Source organism: Primulina tabacum, chromosome 8 (assembly GCF_025594145.1).
Source record: "Primulina tabacum isolate GXHZ01 chromosome 8, ASM2559414v2, whole genome shotgun sequence".
NCBI lineage: Eukaryota > Viridiplantae > Streptophyta > Magnoliopsida > Lamiales > Gesneriaceae > Primulina > Primulina tabacum.
In genome coordinates, this window is record NC_134557.1 from 22,565,668 (window position 1) to 22,582,985 (window position 17,318).

Sequence of the window (17,318 nt, forward strand, 5' to 3'; positions counted from 1 at the left end):
CTTTATACTCCCAGGATGAATAGAGTACGGCGACATATGAGCCTCAGATAGAATATCTGCTCGAATAGAATCACTGCTAGGAACCCACATTCTGTCTCGGTATCTCACAATACCGTCGCTAACTGTATACAAGACACTGCCCCTGGCCTCATCTCTTTGCTTCCACTTTGCCAACTGCTCATCTGCTGACTGTCCACTGCGAATACGGTCTAGGAGGGAAGACTGAATCGTCAAAGAAGATAGACAGGGAACTCTACCTCAAGGACAAGTCTTTAGATCAAACTTCTGCATCTCAGACTGAAGAGGCCTCGAAATCGCTAGATGAGCCATCACTGCGACTTTCCTGCTCAATGCATCCGCAACTACATTAGCCTTACCGGGTGCTAGCTAATGTCACAATCATAGTCCTTTAATAGCTCCAACCAACGCCTCTGACGCATATTCAGCTCTTTCTGCGTAAAGAAGTACTTGAGGCTCTTATGGTCGGTAAAGATCTGGCACTTCTCTCCGTACAAATAATGCCTCCAAATTTTCAAGGCAAAAACTATGGCGGCCAACTCTAGATCATGGGTAGGGTAGTTCTTCTCATGGATTTTCAAATGTCGAGAAGCATACGCTATCACCTTCCCATGATGCATCAATACTACGCCTAGACCAAGCTTCGAAGCATCGGTATACAAAACAAACTCACCGGGCCCTGACGGCATGGCCAATACTGGCGCTGAGATAAGAGCTTGCTTCAAAGTATCGAAGCTCTTCTGACACTCATCGCTCCACACGAATTTAACATTCTTCTTTGTCAACGACGTGAGTGGAACTGCAATAGAGGAGAATCCCTGAATAAACTTCCGGTAATATTCTGCTATCCCAAGGAAACTACGGATCTCTGATGCATTCTGTGGCACAACCCAATCTCTGACTGCTGCAACTTTCGCTGGGTCTACCTCAATACTGCTGCTAGAAACGATGTGGCCTAAGAACGCCACTTTCTCTAACCAAAATTCGCATTTACTGAACTTCGCGAATATCTTATGCTTCTGCAAGGTCTGCAAAATTGCGGTCAGATGTCTGCTGTGATCCTCTTGATTCTTAGAGTAGACGAGAAAGTCGTCTATGAATACTATCACAAACTGATCAAGATACGGCTGAAATACGCGATTCATGAGATCCATGAAGATCGCTGGCGCATTCGTCAAACCGAACGACATCACAAGGAACTCGAAGTGGCCATAACGAGTCCTAAATGCAGTCTTGGAAACATCGGCATCTTTCACCCTCAACTGGTGATAACCGGAACGCAGATCAATCTTTGAAAATATCGAATCTCCCTGCAACTGATCAAATAAATCTTCAATCCTCGGAAGTGGGTATTTCTTTTTCACTGTAACTCTGTTCAACTCCTGGTAGTCAATGAAAAGTCTCATCGTACCATCCTTCTTCTTCACAAACAAGACTGGCGCGCCCCATGGTGAAAAACTCGGGCGAATGAACTCCTTTTCAAGAAGTTCCTGAATTTGCTTCTTAAGTTCTGCCATCTCTGTCGGTGCTAATCGGTACGGTTCTTTTGAGATCGGAGCCGTACCTGGCATAAGCTCAATAGAAAACTCCACCTCTCGCTCGGGTGGCATACCAGAGACGTCATCAGGAAATACGTCTAGAAAATCCCTAACAATTGGGACATCGGAGGCTGACTGACTGGGTGCCTTGGGAACGGATATAAAAGTTGCCAAAAACGATCGATACCCTCTATGCATGAGCTTCCTAGCCTGGACACAAGATATAAAACGCGGTAAATTAAAGTACCTGTCTGGCTCGAATAAGAACTGCTCCATCCCAGGCGGTCGGACTAGAACAGATCTCCGCTGGAAGTCGATCAAAACTCTGTTCCTTGATAGCCAGTCCATCCCAAGGATAATGTCAAACTCTGGCATCGGCAAAACGATAAGATCCGCATAAACAAGATTGCCATGAAGCTCGAGGTCTATGTTTCGGATCACATTAGTAGCTGCCATCTCCTCACCAGAAGGCAATACTATTGAATAGGCTATATCTAGCCCAATGGTGTTGACCTTGAGAAAATTAGCAAAGGTCTCCGAAATGAATGAATGGGTAGCCCCTGAATCTATCAAGGCTTTCGTAGGTGATCCGACTATAAAAATTCTCCCGGAAAGATTCGAACACTAACTGAACCCAATAGTTACAAGAACTAAACTTATAGACACGCAAAGGTCAAAGTTCTTCTAACCTAAATTCCAAAAATAACACTGATTAGAGCATGCAATCTTATCGCAATTCTAATTTCAAAATCTCAACCCAAAAAATCAATTCCCAAAACATTGAATTTCAAATATTAACTTAAAGCTTTAAGATACCTGTCATAAGCATGGTGTCTGGGTTCGTCTCCGCTGCATGGAGAGCAAAGACTCTGCCTTGGGTAGGCAAACTCCCCTGTGGGCATTGCTGCAGCAAGTGGTCTGGACTACCACACTTGTAACACTTCCCGGAACCATACATACACGCTCCAGCATGGCGGCGTGTGCACCTAGGGCAGACTGGGTGCTCAAAAGTCCTCGGGGCTGAGCGTCCCAGCTGCTGCTACTTTCCTATGTTCCTGGGTGGGCCGTGGAAAGGCCTCTTATTCTGGGGCTGTTGCTGAGGAGGAGGGCGGTGTGGCACTGGGACTGGTCGCTTGCCCTGGCGATTCCTCTCAATATCAATCTGATCTTGCTCTGCAGCAAGAGCTCTGGAAACAGCGACTTCAAAGGTAGTAGGGCCAGCCACCCTAACATCGTGGCGCAAGATCGGCCGTAAACCATCCAGAAAGTGCCTCAGCTTGGCACCGGCATCATTCGCAATCAGGGGCATAAAATGGCAACCCCTCTCAAACTTGCAGATGAACTTCGTAACAGTCATATCTCTCTGCCTCAGGGTCATGAACTCCCTGGTCAACCTGGCACGCACCCCGTCAGTAAAATATTTCGAGTAGAATACCTCCGTGAAGCGCGTCCAGCTCAGAGTAGCCAAGTTCAGGGCTACTGATGCTCCTTCCCACCATAAGCGGGCATCTCCTCCGAATAGATAGGTAGCACAACGAACCCTATCTCCGTCTCCAAACTCCATGAACTCGAAGATAACATCGAGGGACTTGATCCAGCCCTCGGCAATCATGGGATCTGCAGTCCCTGAAAACTCCTTCGGCCTCATCTTCATGAAGCGCTCATAGGTAGCCTCGGGCCCTGTCGGCCTGGCAGTCACAGCGTTGTTTCCCGCAAACTGTGCGAAGAACTGAGTCATCCCAGCTAATATCTGGGCACTCATGTCCAGCGGAGGTGGAGGTGGTAAATACATGAACATGAACCGGTCAGTGACCACCGGATGAACATGAACCGGTCAGTGACCATAGCCCTTGAACTAGATATCCGTACCAATACATGAACATGAACCGGTCAGTGACCACCGGATGAAGAAATAATCCCATGATAAGCTGCAACCCCATGAACGTGAGGTGGCCACAAGCAATATCGCATATATCTCAAAAATGAACATTTTATATTTTTATGCACGTAATATAATTAAATGTCCTGAATTATTTTACCGAAAAGGTTGGATCGTTCCCAGGCTCGCTGCGACCTTATTCTTACATGAAAAATATGCAAATGATTTTTCCTTGAAAATAACTTAGTCATTGAACCCACAAACGGGGCCAACTAGACCAACAACTAAATTTCTAACCATGACTCCGTACCAACCCGAACTGACATCAAACCATCGTTTAGTCATGATTAAAATACACCTAAAACGATGAATAATACTCCTAAAAATTTTGCAGATCGAAATTTGGTGAATGGAGGCCAAAAACATGAAACGCTCTTTCGAGAGTCATTTTGGCACATTGCACCGTAAATTCTCGTACGACCTCTAAACTTAACCGAATCACAAACGGCAAAAAACATGACCTTCCTAACTTGATGAAGTACTATCCAGTCCAAGGCTATAGGCTAAAAGCCAACCAAGAACTCAAACGATCCTCTAAACCGAAGCACCAAGTTGCTGTCCAAAATTACAGCGGCAGCGCTTGTGCTTGCATCGCTTCGTTTGTGAGGTTATTGGCCATTGGGGCTTGAACAACCGACCAAAGCCTCTTAACAACATCCTAAGGTGTGGCTTGAACCATGATTAAGGGTCCTAGGCCAACAATAATCCAACCCAACACCTATGACAATTCTGAAGTTCCACCTGAGACGCCATTGAGCATGCGTGGTGGTGTTGCTTGTTTTGCTGTCAAATGAAGGATACAATGGCTATGAGGTTAACAATAGTCCATGATAGACATGCTAAGGTGTTGCATGAGTCATGGCTAAGGGCTAGAAGCCAACCATAACCCACTTGACACCATAAGTTCGAAACTAAACACACACACCCGAAACCAGAATTTTAAAACCGAGGGGCGCTGTTCTTGTTTGTTTTAAAAATAGTGGGGGACATGAACCAAGACATGAAAGGGCATCTTGGTCACGTCCTAAACATGTCAAGGAAGGATTCTAACCATGGCTAAAGCCACTAGGGCAGCCAAGATCAGAATCTTCACCTTAGACAAGAAACATGCAAATCGGGACACCAAAAATGACATGATGGGGAGTTGCTGTCAAAACGTGTTGCAAGGGGGGAAAGGGGCTGAAACTGATGGACTAAAACCTTCCTAGCACACCCTATAACATGACCATAAGCAGCCTTGAGCCCCTGGAAATCAAGCCAACCCTGAAACCACAAAAACATACCAAACCGTGAAGGCATAGGAGAAACCAAAAAATTCTGCACATAAATTTTCGAAGGTTCTTGACATGATTTCGGTTTTTGGCTATAAAATCATGATCATGTGATGTTTAAAAATCATATTATGACTTGATTGAAGAGCAAGGGAAAATATACACATGCCTTGGATTTGTTTTAAAAGAAAACAAACAATTACGACGACGCGGCACGGAGGAGACGGAGTGTTCTTCTTTTATTTTTCTCTTGTCTTCTTTCTTAATTCTCCTAGGAGACTCACGATTTTCCCTACTGAAAATGCTCTCAAGTTTTCGAAAATGGAGAGAGAACAAGTCTAGGAGGTGAATGAGGAAGTTGCACAATAAATGGGAGATAGAAAGGGAAGATAGAAACTTTTCTATCCTTGAGTTGGGAGATAATGGAAATGATTTGATATCAAGAGATTTGAGGTTGATTTGCTAGGTTGAGGGCCAATTTTATCATGTCACATAAGGTAGAAAAATTGCTTAATTGTTAAATATTGAAGATTAAATGGTGAGGGAATTATCTATCAAGAAAAAGGGTAAGAAAAGATATCAAAGGAAATGAGTTGTCAAAAGTTTTTGAATCTAGAAAGGAGGAGGGCCGATTTTCTTAAAAAAAGGGGTAGGAATATTGCTTAATTATTAATTAATGGGGATTAAAAATGAAGGGATTATTTACCATGGAGGGATAAGGAAAGGAATCAAATAATGGTGAGTTGTCTAACTAAATTCAAATCTTCTAAGTAATGGCCGAAAATTGCTTATTAAAATGGGGTGAAAATATTTCTTAATTATTGAATTTTAAATCTTTGGTGTTTTACCTACCCATTAAATATTTTAGTGAATTAATAAATTAATTATTGAACCTAAATGAACTTATTTACTACTTACCTCAAATTACTTAAATAATTCCTTAAACATTATATTACATTGAATTAACTTATTATTTATCTTAAATAAATTCTAGGAACGTTTTCTTAATATTAAATTTTATCTTCATACTCCAACTCCAGTCCGGCCTCATTTAATTAACTGAAAAGATAATGACTAAACTACTGCGTAAAATAACTCAACAAATTTTAAAGGAATGAATTTAAATTCTCATGCATAAAAATCATTTTAATTTAAATAATAGTAATTATGCATGACTTATACGTTGTCTTGTTTACGGGTTCTACACTGTGGTTGTGAAGGAATTTTAACTTTTTCATAAACATTAAGTGCAGATACAAATTTAACAAGGGTATCTTTCAAATATGTCATGGTTTGAGCAGTTTGAGTATTGATAGACTTTTGCTTTGCAATGAAAAAATTCAATATATATTCCAAATTTCTTTTAGGTGGAGGAACATAAGGTGCATAATTTTGAAAATTTTGTTGATTTTGGAAATGTGGTTGTGAAAATTGGGCTTCGTCCAACTAAAATTTGGATAATTTCGCCAACCTGGATTTTAACTTTGAGAAAATGGTTCAAAATTTAGCCTTTTGAAATTGTTCAAAACATTGGCTTGTTCATGAAGACATTCTTTAAAAGAGGGCAAAATGAGACAATATTTTGTAAAATGATCACTTGTATCACAGATGTCACACAAAATTTCTTGAACATATTTTAATTGACCATTCTTTTTCAATTCAAGTGCCTCAAATTTTCTTGCCAAAGAGGTAAATCTAGCTTGGAGATCATGTTCATCTTTGAGGGTATACATACCTCCATCAGATGTGGGCGATTGAATTTTGTTTGATGGTTCGATTATACCTATAGTGTCCCAATTTCGAGCATTTTTATCTAATAATCGAGATACTAAATTACCTCGTTTGAATCTTTATCTTCAAATGTTCCATTACACATAAATTCAACAATTTGCCTATCTTTAGGTGTTAAGCAATCATAAAATCGAGAAACAACTCTCCAAATTTCAAAACCATGATGTGGACAAAGATTAAGCAATTTTTTGTATCTATCCCGACAATGATAAAAAGTTTCTCCTTGTTTTTGAGTGAAATTGATTATTTGCCTTTTGAAAGAATTTGTTTTATTAGATGGAAAAAACTTTTTCAAAAATTGTTGTTGCAATTCATCCCAAGTTGGATCCCAATCTAAGATTTTGTAGCCAAGTTTTAGCATTATCTTTTAAAGAAAAAGGAAAAAGCTTAAGTTGAATGGTGTTCATGCTACAAGTTAGATAATTATATGTGTTGCACACTTCTTCAAACTCTCGTAAATGCATGTATGGATTTTCAGAATCTAAGCCATGAAAGTTGGGTAAAAGTTGGATAATACCAGGCTTAAAATTGAAATGGGATGCATCAGGTGGAAAAACTAGACATGAAGGTGCATTAGTACGTGTAGGATTCATGTGATCTAAGTGTTCTTCGTCTATCATGATCATGTTGAGATTGAATTTCATCTTCATTTTTTTGGATGGGTTCTTCCGCCATGTTTTTTGAAAATAAAGGGTTATTTCGAATGAGCCGACCACTAAGTGTACGTGACCAAATGCTCATGCAAATGAAAAAGAAAAATACACAAAAGCAATAAAAATTCAAAGAAATAAAAACAAACCATAAACAAAATTAAATAGACTTGAAATTAAATTATACTTCTCCGGCAATGGCACCAAAAAACTTGATTCGACTTTGATTGTTGCACTCCCAATAGTAGATTGTCCACAAGTAGTATAATTCGGTGACTCCGATATTGTATCCACAGGGAAACTAAGGTAATTACAAGTCCACTATAGTGTCTTTTTGTTTTGTTTTTGTTTTTTATTTTAATTTTTTGAATATTTAATTGGTAATTTTTAATTGTTCAAATTTTAATTTAAGTTGTTGAGATTAAAGGATACAGTCTTAGTATTTTTTAATAAATTTAACATTAATTATATATATAATGATTAAAGGATCCACTCTTAGAAATCCACTTAATAAAATGGTTATAATATATTAAATAATCATATTTATATTATGTTATATATTAATATCTTATAAGTATATATACCAAAAGTTATAAATGTCGTCAAGTATTTACTGTGCTATATATATTTGTAAACATTAAATCAAGGTTCCTACTTTAAATGGTTGGTAAAACCAAACTAACAATTAAATAGTACCAAAAATTAATATTATGATTTATTGATATATAATAAATCAAGGCATCTACTTGAAATATTTGGTAAAACCAAACAAACAGTTAAATGATACCAAAAAATTAATATCACATATAAGTAGGGTATAATAATGCTTAAAGAAATAAATATAACATAAACAATAAATAATATAAAACATAGATTCTTACCTTTTAATAACCTTATTATCATGCCAAGAGTTTCACCGTTTCATCTCAACTTTGGGAAGTTAGCTACTTATTATTCAAAGTGTAAAACTTTGAATATGAAATTAACATGCTAAATATATTTAAATGAAAAAATAAAGGAAAAACAAAGAGAGAAATATTATGAACTCAATGATTTGTTCATAAAATAAGGGACATCTCAATACATTACAATGCACCCCTATTTATAGCAAAATTTGGGGAGACAACCACGAATAAAATATTATTTTTTTACACAAAAGTCTTCATTGGTATTCCAAGAAATTATGTCATCATACACATCACTTTGGAGAATCTTCCCATCCGAATTTTCTTTTCCACATAAAACAAAACATGTAGATAATTGAGTTGTTTGAATTGTGTATTTTTTTCACAATTTGACCAAGTAATTTGAGAGATATGGTCAAAATGCTAGAGCATGGTAAAACTGCCACTCCTTTGGTAACTTTATTTGTTGCTTAATTTGATCTCAATTAAGAGAATATTTTTATCTCATATTTGTTACCAATATTTTAGATATTATCATCATATTTCTACAGGTCCAAGAATCTTCTTAATCTCATTTGCAACGCCAATGTTATTCTTGTTTTATCGAACCTGTAAAAATAGTAAAAACTTATAATTACACAACAACTTATTTTTTATACATTTTATTATAAAACATATAATATTTAAACATTTAATAAAACAAAAACTATAAATTTATATTATATAACATTTAATTAATGTACAATTTTTATGTTTATCAGTCGGTGTCTTAGCTTCTTCTCCTTTTTAACCTCCAACAGCTCAACACTTGTCTGCAGATTTTTCTTCTTGTTTAACTTCACATCTGAGAAATTGTGCAGCTCTATTGGGTGGAGTTTGAAAACATCCACTAGCTTGATATTTTTTATGTTCTAAAATATAGCATAGTGAGGCTGCAAACCCCACGAGATTGAGTCTCTCCCTTCACCATGTCAGTGAAAATTTTGTAAAGCCTGACCAGATGAAATTTAAACATGAAACGATGGTTGGCATGACCATAAATTTCTCTGTTGTGACCTTGTCGAAGGCTGCAGCTTTTCCCACAACGACTGCTCTCCAAATCAGCGAGCAACTTGTATTCCACCTTCGAGTCTTTCTTCAAATGCGTGAAACTTTTGGGAGATGATAAAGGAGATCCAAACATAGAAAATTCTACATTTCAGTGTGCACCATTCCTTTCCGGTAGTTCAAAAAACGCTTCTAGACTACTGGAGGGTAAGTTAAAAGTCTCCAAAAACAGCTTCTAGGAGATGATGATGTTGGTTCCTTGAATGTTGCAGTGAAGAGAGACATGTTCAATATTTGCAGATGCAAAAAACTTATCGAGCACCAGTTTAGAAACCCTAGTGCTGTAACCCAGAAATCTGCGTAGGCCAGATGCTTCCAACATCCTAAACATGTTAGACCATGGGTTTATCATTCATGGACAAGATAAGTTCAAAGTGAGCTATCAAAGTATTGGTAAATAGCTTATCATTTTCTAGAGATTTTGGTGGAACGACTTAATTTTCTTTGGAATAAAAGTTAGAAAGCAAGAAATCAAAAGGTTATGCAGATAATTTCAAAGTTTGCAAAGGGAATAATGAGACTTAAGCTAGAATATATATGATGTGATTGACATGACAACCCAGTGTCTTCATGTCACATACTTAAATTTGAAAATTTGAAAAGTCAAAATGTGCTTTTTGTCGGTTTATATATCCGCGTAACAATAAACACATTTTAAATGTGGATGATAACCGATTAAAAAATAAACACAGAGTTTAAAATAGTTCAAACATATGAAATTTTACGCATATTGGATTATTTGAAAGAAATAATATATTTTATAGGGAAAAATGGTTAGAGCATATGTTGAAATCATGTTTCCACAAACCCTAGCCGGAGCTGTCAGAATTGCATACCATATTGACATATTGTTTTGCCGGCTCGATTTTAATTCCTCCTAAATTTATTCATTTAATTTAAATATACTAAATCAAGAATATTACTAAAGTAAGAAAATTAGCGTCTGGCAGTGGTTTAGTGAAGATGTCAGTGGCTTGTTGATCTGTTGAGATGTAGTCCGCCGGATGTCCTTCTACATCACATGGTCTCAAATAAACTGATGTTTTATATCAATATGTTTGGTCCGAGATTCATTAGAGAGTTGTAGGTGATTGCTATAGCACTTGTATTATCAAAGAAAATCGGAGATTCAACAGCTTGGTCTATTAGTTGTTGAATCCAAAATAATTGTACACAACAACTTCATACAGATAGATAATCAGCTTCAGTCGTTGATGTAGCGATTGTTGTTTGCCTTTTGTTGAACCAAGATATCAATCTGTCTCTAAGAAAATTACATAACCCATTGGTGCTCTTTCTATCAATCTTGCAACCTGTATAATATGTATCTGAGTAGCGAATTAAGTTAAAATTAGAGTCTTTGGGATACCAAAGGCATACAGAAGGAGTACCCTTTAAATATTTAAGAATTTTTTAGCTACATTATTATGAAAGTGTTTAGGATTAGCTAAGTGTGCACATTAACAAACTACAAACATAATGTTTGGCCGGATAGCAATCAGATATAAAAATGATATGATTAATCCTCAGTACATGGTTATGTCCATCGAGATTCCCCATTTTTCTTTATCTAACTTGATTAATGAGCTCGTATGGGTGGCAGAAATAACACAATTCTCTATGCCAAATTTTTTTAATAATATTTTGGTGTACTTGGCCTGTTTGATAAAAATATCACTGTCTGCTGCTTGACTTGCGGACCTAGTAAAAAGGTTAATTCTCCCATCATGGTCATTTCAAAATTTTCATGCATCAACTTGGAGAATTTCTCATGAAGTGTGGGGTTTATGGAACCGAAGATAATATAATCAACATAATTTTGTATTGATTAGGCATGATCACCCTTAGTGAACTAGGGTTTTACCCACAGTTCCAAAAAACAAAATTATGGTAAAGAAAAGATTCAGATAGTGCATCATACAATGTTCGAGGGGCTTGTTTTAATCCATATTAGATTTTATCTAGTTTATCATGATTAAAATTGTTGGGGATCGATATAAACTTTAGGGGGTGAATAAACTCGTTCCTTTGTTGGACGTTTATGCAAAGGGTGCTAGAATCATATTAGAGATAATAGCTTATCTTGTTCGAATAAATACCTAGCAGATCACAATAATAAGTGCGGAAACGATCTGATGGTATGAAGGTGAAAACAATAAAACGGTAGGAAGTAGATAGTAGTTGTTTTTGGAAGTTCGACAATGAAATCTTATACGTCTCTCCTTCTGTGAGGCCCAATAACTTATTCTAGGCCCAGCCCATTTCCATTTAATTAAATACCCAAACCCATTTGAGAAATCAGAATAACAGATCGCTAAAAAATCCAGAACTTTTCCCCAGCCTTGCTCGTCGCCTTCTTCGGTTTTCTACCCTCTTCGCATAACGCCGCCAGCGGCCGGAATGTTGGCGTAGTAGGTTAGCAATCTTCTTCCTCAGGTATATTAGCTACTTTCCTGCCATGAATTGGAAGTTATCGAGTTCGATCGGCCCTGTTTTCAAGCACTTTGCATGAGCTTCGATTTGGTTTTAGGTAAGCTTTTGGCTTCGAATTTTGGTTGCTCTTGGTGTATTAGTTTATATAAGTGAAGAATTGAGTTTTTCCCCTAATTTCCAGCTAGGTTTCCGGCGTGAACAGTATTTTCCGGCGACTTTTCCGACGAGCCATTTTCGCGAGATCACCATTGTGTGTTTAAGCTTCGTTTCTTGAGGTATTAAGCTTGGAATTTCAGAATTTGTATGGGTTTAATAGGCTGTCCGGAATTCGATTTTTAACCGAGCCAATTTAAATTGTTTTAGTCGTTTGGTATGCATTGTATTGAAGTGTATAGTGAATTTATATTGTAGGTTTTATCGTTGGACGAGTTTCATTCGATAGTCCTTAAGAATTTACCGTGGTATTGTAAGCTATAGTTGAGGTACGTTCAAACCAATATCATTATGACGCTTATATTGGCGTGTAAGAATATTCAGTGAATGTTGTTTGCTATTATGTGCTTTGAATGTTTAATCTGATGCATTCATGCATAAATTGTATTGGCATAACATATTGAGCCTTGACTCCTTTGACGGCTATTTACGTTGATTCTGTTGAGATATATTGAGTCATCAGAGGGACGAGTGGGTTAGGATTAGCTACATTCCTAGATGACAGCTAGGGACGAACGACTTAGCTACTCGCATTCCCGATGCTACGTGCATGGACGAGCAGCGATTTGATGCTGCATTCCTGGCACGGGTGGCCACTGTTACTGTTGATGATGCTATTCGTTTGGACTCCATTTGGTATCCGTTATTCCATTGTTACCATTCATGCATCGCATAGCATTGCATTTACTTGATATTATTACATGTCCTTTATTTACGTCGTGATTTTACTGGTTTGTCGTACTGGGGTCCGACCCCTGTTTTCTTTTTATGTTGTGGTGGTTTTGATGACATAGCAGGTCATTCCAGGGGTTTTGACGTGTCTGGTGGAGTGTCAGCGAGTGGTACCCAGTAGTCAGTCGGTTGGTGTCAGAGTTCCCAGATATTTATATATATTATGCTGGTTTGATACATTTGCGAGGGAGATGCCCTATGTAGCTGTATGGTTATGTTTTAATGTTGTTTGGATTTTATTTGTGGTATGTTGTGTCTAGTCCTGGCCAGTGCGGCTGTAGGATGTTGGTGTGGTTGATTGTGAAACTGATGTTATTTTCGAGCGTATATTGTTATTGTTGTGTTTTGAAATTTTTGGGATGTCCTACTTACAGGGAGGTCATGCCGAAATTTATGTAGGCCCTAATGAACATTTTAAACTCGTTTTCGCTGTTTACACCATTTAATCCTTGTTGTGTGGTAATTAAAAATTAACTAAGTGCACGGGCCCTGACAGTTTGGTATCAGATCGTAACTGGGATACGCTCGTATTAGAGTCTAGGACACTCGAGTTTAGGCACAAATAAAATGATTGTGCATGTGTTTGAATATTTGCTCTTACTTGTTTCTATGTTCTGAATTAATTGTATCAGCATGACTAGAGCGTATTAGTTTAAGTTTATACTCTTATGCTACCTCATTATTTTGTTTCTGCCTGTGGATTAAATCCTTGTGTCTTGTAGATGGCACCGGGACGTAAAGGTAGAAAAGGAAAGGAATTTGTTCAGGAATCTGAAGCTCCTAATGTGAGAGGACTTAACGAGACTGATTGGGGAAGACGAGGTCGTCATCCTCGTGGTGAAGCACGAAATGTTAACGTTGAGCGTGAAGTGGATCAGTTGACTAGAGGAATGGGTGAAATGGAACTTGTGATATCCCGATTTCAGAACATGCGTCCTCCTCGATTCTTTGGGAATGAAGATGGTGAGAAAGCTATAGCATGGCTAAAAAGTATGAAGCGTTTGTTTAATATGTTGGAGTACACTCCTGAATTGCATCTTAAGTTGGCTATTTGTCAATTAAAAGACCGAGCTCAGTTATGGTGGGAAACTACTGAGGAAGCTTTGAAAGAATCAGGTGAAAGAGTTACTTGGGATGTATTTTGCGCTCAGTTTGCTCGGGAGTATTCACCGCCTTCGTACTATTCGGCCAAGGAAGCTGAATTCAATAGATTGGCTCAAGGTAATATGACTGTAGTGGAGTATGCCTCTCAATTTTCAGCGCTTCTTGCCTATGTTCCTCATGTTGCTAGCAGTGATAGAAACAAGCTATCGCATTTTATCCAAGGATTGAATCGAACCATTTGCACTTTAGTAGTTGCTGGAGCACCTGTTAATTATGCCGATGCTGTAGAGAAAGCCATGAATGTGGAGGCAAGTCTACTTTTGGCAGAACCACAGTCGGTTCAACCAGGTATTCCTCAGAGTTTCGGAGGTAATGTGCCGATGCCAGTGAGTGCACCATTATACCGTCCTTTACTGCCGTACCAGCCTACGCAGTCTTATCAGCAACCAAAGCAGCAAAATTTTAAGGCCAAAGGAAAAAAGTTCAAGAAACAGACTCGTAGCAGTTCTTCTAGTTCCGGCAGTCAGCGTGGAAGTTCAGTTGGGTCCCCAGGTGGAGTATTTTGTTATCGTTGTGGTGGTAAGCATTTCAGCACTCAGTGTACGGGAGTTCACAGATTTTGTAATATTTGTGGGCAAGTTGGACATTATGCTAGAGTATGTCCGAATGCCGTGAGACAACAATTTCAGCAACCTAAGTTTGGTTAGGATTTTAGAGGACAAGCAACTAAGCCTTTTGATCCGACTCAGTCTTTTCAGCAGTGTATCTATCCTCAGCCTAGAGGTTCTGCACAGCAGCGTTTCCCAGGGCCACAGCAGGCTCGAGTTCATGCTTTAACCCAGGATCAAGTTCAAGACGCACCGGGCAGAGTTATCGCAGGTATCTGTCTTATTTTTGATCATCCTGCTCGTATACTGATAGACACAGGAGCATCTCATTCATTTGTATCTGTTGTATTTGTTGATGAGCATGAGATTGCTGCTACTCCGTTGATAGATACTGTGTCAGTCTCTACACCTGCTGGTGTATGTTTGATGTCTCATGAGATAATTCTGAATTGTGTGATTAGATTCGATGATAATATTATGATAACTAATCTCATCAAGCTAGATATGTCTGACTTCGACTGTATTCTGGGAATGGATACTCTGTCTAATTATCGAGCTACGGTTGATTGTTTCCATGGAGTCGTCAGATTCAGACCGTATTATGGCAGTAAATGGAATTTTTACGATAGTGATTCGCAATCACGTATTCCATTAGTGTCAGCAATGGAAATGTTAGAATCTTGTCGACAGGAAATGAAGGATTCATGATCTATGCAGTTGATGCGACACAAGGAAAAAGATTTGAAGTTTCTGATATTCCTGTTGTCAAGGAATTCCCTGATGTGTTTCCCGATGAAATTCCTGGATTTCCACCCCAAAGGGAAATAGATTTTAGCATTGAGTTGGTGCCCGGGACAAATCCTATTTCTAGAGCACCATACCGGTTGGCTCCAGCGGAATTGAAAGAGCTCAAAGAGCAATTACAGGACTTGCTGGAAAAAGGTTATATTAGACCAAGTATGTCACCTTGGGGAGCTCCGGTATTGTTTGTAAAGAAGAAAGACGGAACGATGAGAATTTGCATTGATTACAGGCAGTTGAACAAAGCTACTGTGAAGAATAAGTATCCTCTGCCGCGTATCGATGACTTGTTTGATCAGTTGTAGGGTACATCAGTGTATTCAAAGATCGATCTTCGTTCCTGCTACCATCAACTTAGAGTTCGAGAGAAAGGTGTTCCGATGACAGCATTTCGAACGCGTTATGGGCATTATGAATTTCTAGTTATGCCTTTTGGATTGACTAATGCTCCTGCGGTTTTTATGGATTTGATGAATCGTGTTTTTCGAGAATTTATAGACAGATTTGTTATTGTCTTCATAGATGACATTCTGATTTATTCAAAAACAAGGAAGGAGCATCGAGAACATTTAAGGTTGGTCCTCCAAACACTTAGAGAAGCGCAATTGTATGCAAAATTTTCTAAATGTGAATTCTGGCTGGACAGAGTTGTATTTCTGGGTCATGTTATATCAGCTCAAGGAGTATCAGTGGATCCTAGTAAAGTGGAAGCTGTTATCAATTGGCCAACACCGACGAATATTTTCGATATTCGCAGTTTCTTGGGATTGGCAAGATATTATAGGCATTTCATTGAAGGATTTTCTATTATAGCAAGGCCTATGACTCAATTAACGTAAAAAGATCGACGTTTTGTGTGGACTGATGAATGTGAGTCAAGTTTTCAGACTTTGAAGGAAAAGTTGACAACAGCTCCAGTGCTAGCTTTGCCATCAGGCTCAGGTGGATATGTTGTTTGTTCAGATGCATCTATAAATGGACTTGGATGTGTTCTAATGCAAAATAGGCAAGTGATTGCATATGCTTCTCGTCAGTTGAAGCCGCATGAGACCCGATATCCAGTTCATGACTTAGAGTTGGCTGCTATTGTGTTTGCATTGAAGTTATGGCGTCATTATCTGTACGGTGAGCAGTTTGTGATTTATTCGGATCACAAGAGTCTTAAATATCTTTTCTCACAGCCTGACTTGAACATGAGACAACGTCGATGGATGGAGTTACTTAAAGACTTTGATTGTGAGATTCAGTATCAACCAGGGCGAATGAATCTTGTTGCAGATGCTCTCAGCAGAAAAGTTCAGAATGCTATGCTGACATCTTTGACTATCTCTAAATTTCACGAGCACTTGGGAACTTCAGGATGGATTTATCAGATCAGTGGAGACTACATTATAGTGTCATCTATTCAAGTCGAGCCACATATTTTGTCCAGAATCAAAGCAGCACAGAAGACCGATCCGCATATTCATAGATTGAAAGAATTGTCTCGAACAGGTCAGACAGAAAAGTTTAGTGTTGCTTCAGATGGTAGTCTGCGCTTTAATGGTAGACTTGTGGTTCCTAATTTGATAGATTTGAAAGAAGTCATACTAAGGGAAGCACATTGTAGTCGACACAGTATTCACCCAGGAATTCGAAAGATGTATCATACCTTGAGAGCTCATTATTGGTGGGAAGGTATGAAGAAAGATATTTCTCATTTTGTGGCTAAATGCTTAACGTGTCAACAAGTTAAAGCCGAGAGAATGAGACCTGGTGGAATGTTACATAGTCTTGAAGTGCCACAGTGGAACTGGGAGCGAATTGCTATGGATTTTGTGACTCATTTGCCTCGTTCTAATCGTGGTTGTGATGCGATTTGGGTGATTGTTGATAGATTGTCTAAATCAGCTCATTTTATCCCGTATGATCGTACTTGCACTTATATGAAAATGGTGAAATTGTACATTGATCATATAGTGAGATTGCGTGGTGTGCTAGTAACCATAGTATCTGATCGTGATCCAAGGTTTGCTTCGAAGTTTTGGGGAAGTTTGCAATCAGCTTTGGGTTCAAAGTTGGCTATGAGCACTGCCTATCACCCGCAGACAGATGGTCAGTCAGAAATAACCATCTGGACTCTAGAGGATATGTTACGAGCAGTAGTGATGGATTTCAAAGGTGGTTGGCAAGAATCATTTTCTTTGGTTGAATTCTCTTACAATAATA

General features: G+C 38.4%; 1 long non-coding RNA gene across 1 annotated transcript; it reads left to right on the top strand.

The window, feature by feature from the left end:
* Positions 1-11,815: 11,815 nt before the first annotated feature.
* LOC142554848 (uncharacterized) lies at positions 11,816-13,027 on the top strand. The gene is made up of 3 exons (XR_012822222.1): positions 11,816-11,927; positions 12,064-12,134; positions 12,663-13,027. It is a non-coding gene; the product is annotated as an uncharacterized LOC142554848 (long non-coding RNA).
* The last annotated feature ends 4,291 nt before the right edge of the window (positions 13,028-17,318 follow it).